The sequence below is a fragment of the Elaeis guineensis genome, chromosome 1 (assembly GCF_000442705.2).
Source record: "Elaeis guineensis isolate ETL-2024a chromosome 1, EG11, whole genome shotgun sequence".
In the NCBI taxonomy this organism is placed as follows: Eukaryota; Viridiplantae; Streptophyta; class Magnoliopsida; order Arecales; family Arecaceae; genus Elaeis; species Elaeis guineensis.
Genome location: NC_025993.2, coordinates 134825339 through 134835327, shown reverse-complemented (window position 1 = coordinate 134835327; position 9989 = coordinate 134825339).

Here is a 9989-nt window from a genome sequence, read left to right as displayed (position 1 = left end):
TTTCAAATTATTTTTTCTAAAAAATATCTCAAAAAAATTTAAAAAAATTATAAAAATAAAAAATATAATAAAAAAATGAGAAAAAAATAAAAAAATTAATATTTAATATAAATTATAATTTTTATTTTTTTCTCCATTTATTTCTCATTTTTTCTTTTTTATGATATTTTTTATTTTTTTAATTTTTTAAGATATATTTTTTGAAAATTTTTTAAAAAAATTAATTTGAAATAAGGAAAGTAATTTGAAATTATATTTTTTATTTGAATTAAAATTAAAATTTTTATTTTTTTAAATTTAAAAATTATAATTTTTATTTTTTTTCATTTATTTCCTTTTTTTATGGTATTTTTTATTTTTTTAATTTTTTAAGATACTTTTTGCGATATTTTTTAAAAAAATTAATTTGAAATGGGGAAAATAATTTGAAATGATATTTTTTATTTATATTAAAATTAAAATTTTTATTTTTTTATATTTAAAATTATAATTTTTATATTTTTATCATTTTTTTCTCATTTTTTTATGGTATTTTTTATTTTTTAATTTTTTAAGGTATTAATTTTTTGAGATATTTTTTTAAAAAAATTAATTTTAAAAGAGAATTGTAATTTGAAATGATGATTTTTATTTGAATTAAAATTAAAATTTTTATTTTTGTAAAATTTAGAATTACAATTTTTATTTTTTTAATTCTTTTCCCTCTTTTCTTTTTTTATGGTGTTTTTTATTTTTTTTACACCAATTTTTTTCAGATATTTTTAAAAAATAATTTAAAATGGGGATACTAATTTGAAATGATGATTTTTATTTGAATCAAAATTAAATTTTTTATTTTTAAAAAATTTAAAATTATAATTTTTATTTTTTCTATTATTTTTATTTTTTTTTAAAAAATAAATAATTAAACTCGTCATTTGAAATGGCGTTTTCAAAAACACCATTTCAAATGGCATTTCCAAAAATGTTATTTGAAATGATGAGTTTATTTTTTTTTTTTCATCATCCATGTGAAAAAAGAGTGATAACGTGGACACTATAAAATTTTATTTGAAATGTTGTTTTATAAAATTTATATTAATTTGATAAATAAATTAAAATTTATATTATTTTTTATAAATAATTTATTTTTAAAATTATTTTGATAAAAGACTCATCGTGAACGTATCCTTGAGAATTAATTCTTATTTATTAACTATTAATTAAAAAAAAAAGTTAAATATAAAATATAAAATAAATAGGGAAATCATAAAAAATATGCAACCTCTGCCAGGTACACTCACCAGTACGGTCTCGAAGGGCAACCAGCTTTTTCTGCCATTCTGTCAGAACCCACTGTGGGCCCGACCTTTAACGGTGTTTTAAGTGTGGTGCCAGACCGCGGATCCGGTTGGGTACCGTGTGCGTGCGATACACGGAGCCACGTGTGAGGGGATGGGGAACAAGGTGAGGATAGGCCCATCATTAAGAAGCGAACCAAAATGGGAAGGCTGCAAAGAATGCCGTCTGATGGGAATCTGACGGCCATAGATTGCCTTCATGTTATCTTGGGTACAGTGTACGGTAGGTGTGACCATCTAACTGCGGTCATAATGGGATGGGTGGAGGCACCGGCGGGAGCATCCAATTATAAAGAAGCGTTTGTTTTGTCTGAATAAGCTGAGGGATGCATTGGATTTGGACGACGATGGCTTTGTATCGATCGCTCGGAGAGGATCCGTCCATTTGCTGGCTAAAACTGTCTTCTTGTGTATTGTATTATGTTTAATGGAGTTTGGTTTAGTTGATTGAAGCAAATGGGGCTGATGGGGTCGTCGTTTTTGTGTGCCGTTTCTTAATTGTCGTTGATTAGAGTAGTGGTTTGAAGAAAGCCTTCTTATTTATGTGATGGGAATAGATGGAGATCACTATGAAGTGTTATCAATTTCTTACTTATCGTGTCCGGCAGAAGAGAATCAAAACCTTTTTTGACCATTTTGTTCCTATACTGTAATAATTGTTGTAAACTATTTCAGATTTATGGTATATACCATTTAGATTCCGTGAATTGATCAATAAAGTATCGTATACATGCGCACATGCCTATATATACGGAGGAGAGTTGGTAGAGATGGCAAATAAGAACAATTTAGAAATTATGTTATAATTATTAATTGAGATTTTTATAATTGTTGTGGCATTTTTTATATCGTTAAGATGTAAGTTATATCCTTTTAAAAAAAATAGCAAGGCTAAAAACTTGTTAAGCTTGTGAAATTAGTTGATACTAAGAGTGTAAGTAGATTGGATAATATCTATCTAGATCCATTTTTATATCTGAATCTATCCAAATATAAATAAAAATTAGAGCATTCGACTAATATCTATATATGTATTCATATCCAATAAAAAAAATGGATATAGATATGGATAAAGAATTATCTGATCTCTATCCGAATATCCAATTCTAATTGTAATTCTACTTAATTTTATATCACACTCATGAAGTTCTAAAGAAAATAAATGGCCACACTGTTAACTTGATTTACCTTCCATTTAGCAATTTCTCTAATTTGATGGTCAAAATTTTATTATCTAACTTATATCTATTTAATATCCATAATTTTAAAATCTGATTTATATTTGTATATGTTTAAAATAAATATGGATATGAAATTTTGCATATGGCTAACATCCATATCCATATCAATATTCATCAAATAAAATAAATATGGATATGAATATATCGATATCCAATCTAGTTTCGACCCTAGTTGATGCCTAAATCCTATCCGACCACATTCAAATGATCTAGAGGTATGGACAGCATAGATCAATCCATTTGGTCCATAGTGTGAAACATGAAGCAACATCAATCTAATATGAAGAGTCATGGTTTTGCACACAGAGAAGAGAGAGACCCATCAGGTAGCTCCGACCAGACCTCCATCAATGCTTAAGTCAAATAGTATTTTTGGAATAACAGTAAAAAATAGTAAGAGAAGATATAATAAAAAAATATTATAATAGAGTGATTTTCCAGATCATTAGGTTTTAAGCGTTTAGTTAGAGTGCTTGGCCTGGGAGCTTAGCATTTGATAGCTCAGCCGTTGTAGACTTGATCATTGAAGGCTCGACCATTGGGAGATTGATCGTAAGAGGCTCGATTTGGAGCTTGGTAGCTCAACTATGGACTTGATAGCTTGACCTAGAGTGCTCGGTGTGGGAGATCGATTTCAGATCCTTGGCCTCGAGTGCTCGGCATGAGATGCTCAGCCTAAAGCACTCAACATGGGAACTCAGCAAAGAAGTTTGGCTTATTGTATTGAGCATGGCTCTAATTGGCACTCACGTGTCCTATGTGCATGGTGCTTGTGTCTTGGGTGGCATGGAAAGGCAGCCTCTGCGGACTCATGTCCTAATTTCTAAGGATATGTAGCCTAAGAGCTTAGCTTAGAGTGCTCAAAATGAGAACTTGGCATGAAGTGCTCGATATGGGAGCTCCACCTAAGAGCTTGGTATAGCTTTGGTTGATTGGTCGTACATCCCATGTGCATGATGCTCACATCTCAGGTGGCAAGGAAAGGTAGCCTCCAAGACCCTGCATCCTGATTTTCAAGGATGTGGGTCACATACACATGGCGCTCATGCCTCTTACAATATATATAGAGGGGCAGCCTCTAGAGACTCACATCCTAATCTCTAAGAATGCACGGCTTGAGAGCTCAGTGTGGCTTTGATCGATAATCGTGCATCCTATGTGCACGACACTCACATCTCAGATGTCTTAGAAGGGTGGACTCCCTCGCATCCTAGTCTCTAAGGATGCGGGTCCCATCGGCATGGTGCTCATGCCTTAGGCAGTATGAAAGGGCAACCTTTAGGGACTTGCATCCTAATCTCTAAGGATATACATCCAGTGCAGAGAGGAGACAATATGCAGAGATTGCTGTGGAAGAGGAGTCGGGTGCAGAGGTAGCCATGAGAGCTTGAGAGCCTCCTGATGGGAGCCTCTCATCATGAGAGCTTATTGCCATCTATGATTGGGAGCCCCTGGTCGTTTCTATCTCCCTTCTCTTTCGGGATCTATTGGCTATTATAGAGAGAAGGAAGCATAGATCCATTATGATTTGAAGGCGAAAATCAAGTAATTATTATAGCCTCCTTCCATATCTAGATTCAAATCTATCGAAATCTCCTTTCTTATTTGGTCTTTGCTAAGAGTTCGATTTTTTTTTTTTCAAAATGCTCACCACATGTCAACCCATGATGGACGGATTAGAATAAGGCCACATTATACGCCCTCTTACTTCCGAGTCTGAGCTATTTTTTTTTGGCTCGGACAAACAAAGTAGTCAAACTAGCCAACTGTAGGCATCTTGGGCTCATCTTACCTTACCTATAATTGAGAGTGTGATTAGGTGCACAAAGCTCAACTGGTTATTAAATCCTTCTTTGTTTTGAAACCAATGGGGTTAGCTTTTATGGTGAGAGTTATGAACGTCATCTTTTTGGCTTGCCATAAAATCGGCATACTTGGTGTTTGCCCTCCTTCCATGACCCCCCCCCCAACAAATTCTTAGCCCTCCTTGACCAAGATGGAGAACTTTGATCTTTTCAAGTGCAACTTATAGGTCAGGAGTACTCAAAGGTTTAGCTCCCAAGCTACTAAGATCTGGATATCATATGGTTGTCCACTAAGGTATTGGGGTTGGATGTCTTGGGTCATTTTAGACTTTAGTTGCCTCAAGCACATTAGATCCTTTTGGCAAACAAATTTAGTCAACTTTACATTCACCTGGAGATTACCATCTCCATGCAGGCCATCTCGACCTAAAGAGGCTGGTTTGCTCATTGGGTCTTCGGTACAGGGGCTAGTAGAATGGAAGTGTGTCTCCACTTAGGCTGTCTCACCCTATGAAAGTTGGTTAGTTCACCATGTTTTTAGCTTGGAGGCTGGTAAGTCGGAGGTCAACATTTCTATTTAGATCATTTCATCCTAGAGAGGTTGATTAGCTTGCTAAGTCCTTAGCTCGGATATTAGAGAGACAGGAGGTTGGTGTCTCTAATTAGGCTCTCTCCAATTGAACCATCCAAACTTGGGGAGGTTGGTTAGCTCACCAAGTCCTCAACTTGAGGACTAGTAGAACAGAGGAGTAGGTGTAGCGGAAGCTCTGGTACGACCTCCTCCGTATCTGATCATAAACACCTCATGTGGAACTTGGATGTTACTCCAGTAATTGACAAAGAAGAGAGAAGAATGCTAGGGTTTGTCATTGGAACCAGAGAGAGAGAGAAAGTTAGGAAGAAAAAATCTTTATTCACTCAATCACATTATGAAACCCTAATACAATTTATGTATATTTATACACGGCCATTAGGCCCAACCAAAAACTCTCTTTGGCTCAATCCAATACATGAAAGCACTCACCGAATCATGCCTCATCTATGTCTCACATGCTCTCATCTCTTGGACTTAATCCCAGTCCAAGCCCTTGAGTTAACTGTCTTAAGACCTCCCAAACAAGGCCTCAAGATCTCTAGGATCAAATCCAATCCTAGCTAAAATCAGAATCCACACACTGTTCTATTTCCAGCTCGAGCTAGCTCGATCAGCCTTGAGCCAGATCGATTGTCGTGCCACCGTGCGTGCCAGTGAAATTCATTCTCTATTTCATATCAAAGCTGGCTCTCTCAGGATCCCAAGCTGGCTCGATCCAGTCTAATTTGACTCCACCCAAATTCGAGTCTACTCCTCTGATACAGAAATAGACCTTCATCTTAAGATCTCTTCCATCTTAGTCCTAAGACTCATATCCAGTCCTAGCCTCCTGGAACCATCACTGTGACTCCTCTTATGGCCTCCCAAGGTTTGAGAGCACCACACATTCACAATAATCTCTACCTTGGTGCCCCAAGCCTTAGCAAATCCTACATAATCTACCTGCATGATCCTATTGCCTTGCTTGTCTCTTAGCACTCTCCAGTGTTCTGTTGTCCTCCAGTACTCCATGCTCACACATTCGACATATTCACATCCATTGCCGCTATAGTGGATCTCTTATGCACCATGCTGTGTGTATCATCCCTGCACCCTGCGTGCCTCCATCACCAAGGAACTCGAAGCCTGCATCCTTCAAGATATCCTCCTCAATTTTGGTACTCCACAACCTCCACCTGGATCCCAGACTCCCATAACTGCCTGTAGTCCAGATGCGCTTCTATTCTATAGCTGTCTGTATCTGGCTGTGCCTCCTATCGTAGCTCCACAACTGTCTGTCTCCCCAACTATGCCTGTGCCATTGTCCATGACCGCCTATCTCCATGGTCATGCCTGCACTGCAGCTCCACAGCTGCCTCTCTCCGATCGTGCCTATGCTGTAGCCCCATGCTGCCGTCTGTATCCTGGCTACATTTGTCCCGTAGTCTGTAATTGTCTATTGTTGGAAAATATGTCCCAAAAACCAATCGTCAAGCTGTTGACGGTTGAGTAACCAAGTATTGCAATTGATTTGTTAATAAATAAAATATATTTTTGACATTGTCATCATAAGTTTTCATCTTCTAACGAACTCCATTGTTATGATGAAGTCCTTAGGACTATTTAAGTTCGATAAAGAGAAGATATATCGATTAGTTCTTAAAATTGTTTACGACCAAATGATAGACTGTTAATAAGGACGACAGCTTCTATCGAGCATAGGTCGCTGTAGGCCATATGGGTTGGTTGTCCTCTTAATCAAGGAGTATGGAGACACTGGTATGGTATATAGGTGAGATATAAGAGTACATCATCATTGAACGTGACCAACTCCAGAACACTCTGCTATCGAGAATGTCTCTGATGGGATATAGGTATAAGTATCCCTTAGACTTGAGATCGCCTCAGTGACTTGCAAGCAACTCACTGTGCTTTAGTACTAGACTAACTGAATTTCTAATTTAGTGATGGAAGACTTCTAAGCATGGTCAAGTACTTGTGAAGTCAGAGTGTGATTGAGATGGGATTAACCACTCCAAGAGTTGGAGAAGAATGAGTCACTGTATTTCAATTTAGCAAAACCTTGGCTAGGATAATCCATCAGATGGATTTGATATTTTGAAATACAATGTGGACAACCTGATCATAGTTGATAGTTGAACTCTGAGGTATCCTTTGACCATTTTGGTCAAGGAAATGAATTATTTGAAAACTATATCCGCATGAATTCTAAGGATGTTGTTCTACACATTTGATCTATCCGATCGTCGGGTACCATTGCTAGATGGTCACTTCGATTGATACAAAAATTTATTTCTGTGCTACCGATTTAAATTCGAACTTATGAGATCATACACATTAGAGTTCATGATCTGATCGGATGGTTGATCAACGATTAAGAATCATTCTAGGGTTAAACGATCAATATGATTGACATTTAACCTAGTGCAAATATTGCAGGAGGATCGATTAGCAATTCGATTGCTAATTGGCTTAATTTGATTAAGCCAATGGGCTGAGATTAAGTCTAATTGAATATAATTTAATTAAATTTAATTTGGACTTGATTGGATCAAGTTCAATTGGTTTATTGGATAAGTCAAGTACAAGAAAAAACTAGTCCTAGTTCAATTAGGACTTGAATCAACCTAATTTTTAATTTGATTAAAAAATTAAAATATATTTAAATCTAATTTAATCTAATTAAATTAAATTTTTAATTAGATTAAGACCTATTTTAATTGGATTGATCTAATTTTGATTTGATTTGATTTGAGAAACCAAATTAAAACAAGTCATAAGATAGAATCCTAATAAGACTAGGATTCTACCTTGCGCCACATAAGCCCCCCACGCCCTCTCTCTTATTCCATGCCAATTCTCTCTGATTTTGTGCGACAAAAATCCTCTCCCAGGTCTTCACCATGCCCAAAAAGTTTTCTCTCTTCTTTCTTACATGGAAGATGGTTATGGATTAAATCAAAGTAGGAATAAGTTTGGATTTCAAATTCTATGAGATAGAGTTTTAGAAATCCAAAACTCTTTCGTTTTTGCATCGATTTTACCCAGAACTTTTCTAGGATTTTTATGGCTTTTATGGCACTTGATAGGCACCCTTTTCTATTGGTCCATGCACAAAAAGAAGGAGGAGGAGCCCAAGAGTTGGGCACCCCTTATCTTGCCATGTTTGGATAAACCTTGACTAGGTATTTGACCTAGACAAGGACTCTATCATATCTCTCTATATAAAATAAATTTTTTTATAAAATTTTTGAAAAAAATAGATCAAAGAGAGACCTTTAGGGCATCCAAAAATCAAAGAGAAAGAAGATTGAAACGTGGAGATATAATAGACACAAGATAGGGTGTCTAGAGAGAGCAAAGAGAAGAAGAAGAGGGTCTTCTTCTAGGATTGTTGTGTTTATCTCTTTCCTTCCTCTATCTTGAGTTTTCTGAGAGTGTCTCAGATCTAAAACTCCTCCTCCTACTTCTCATCTTTGAAAGAGTCCAAATTAAGAAGAAGAAGGTACCTGATCAACCATCGAAGAAGGATCAGCGCAGTACTAGCATACTGTGCTGATTTTCTGGAGCAAAACTTCTGATCGAGATTCGTGGGCTCGTATGAACGACTCCTAGAGGCTGGACGCATGTGCAGCTTGCAACATCATTCTCAAACCTGGATCAGTAAGGTTAGAACATCTAACTTGCAAGATAATAGATCTGATCTATTGTTTATTACATACATTAGATGTAGCATAGAAACATGTTGATATGATCAACATGTAGTTCATTCTCTATATATTTTAATTTTTAATTTAATACCATATAATAATTATATAATAGAATCTTAGATCTAAAGATTTTTTAATTTTATAAAATAAATTTTAATTTATTTTAGTCTTCCGCTGTATGATCTTGAAAAAGTTTCAAGATCTAACCCTGAAACCCTAGATCTGGTTCCTTCAATTGGTATCAGAGTCAAGTTATTTATTACATGATTATTTATACATTCTTAGATTATTTTTTAGATTAGATCTAATTTATAATTTGATTATTAAATCTAAATTTAAAATTTTTAGATCAATCACGAACTGCAAGGTTGTCCTGTTGTAAGGTTTACCCCTTACAGTGCAAAGGTTGTCCTAGTTCGTGTAGATCTATCTTTAATCATAAATTTGTTAGATATGATTTAGATTAAATTTATGATTTATTAGATTTAAAAAATATTTAAATCTAAAATAAAATTTTTTATTAATATAAACTACGCAAAGAACCATCATATTTTTGTCTGAAAAATTTGCGCAGTTTAAAGTTGAAAATGTTTCAATTACATGAACATGTTTAAATTAGATCTAAAGTAGTTTCATGTTTATTTCATTTGCATCTTGATTATGAATCCAACATGCAACTTGGTTGGTGGAACCATGTTATAAAATTATTTTACAAACATGAAAATTATTTTCAAAAAATCGAACCCCAACCCTCAGCCCAAAACTTAATTAAGAATTAAGAAGTTATTTTGATTAGGTTCCAGGATTGTGAATTGAAGAACCTAAGACGCAAACCATAACACATTGGGTTAATGGGTTAGTAGGAATTAGGTCTATTAATTGGGTTAGACCTAAGATTAGATTAAAGATGGACTTAATTAGAGAATTGACTAAATCTAATCAATTATTGTCTTAGATTAGATCAAGGATTCTCTAAATCAATTACAATAGTTGTAGTTGGTCAAGTCCACATCTTTAACGAGAATCAAATGGACTTGATTCTTGGCTGAGTAGTCTAGCATGAACTGTTAGGTTGATCCAATCGAAACTAATTAAATCAGTTGGTGTCTAAGATAAACCAGACTGGTGATTTTTAGTTGGGAGCCCGCTTACCTGGTCATTTCTGATGGTGTCTAAGGTAAGCTTTGGCAGACCCTCCCACCGATCGAACTTACCTAGCCTCTTGATGAAATTATATTTTAATTGGATCACTTGACTATTCGAGCTGATCCATGTCAGCTATGTAAATCAGTGTGATT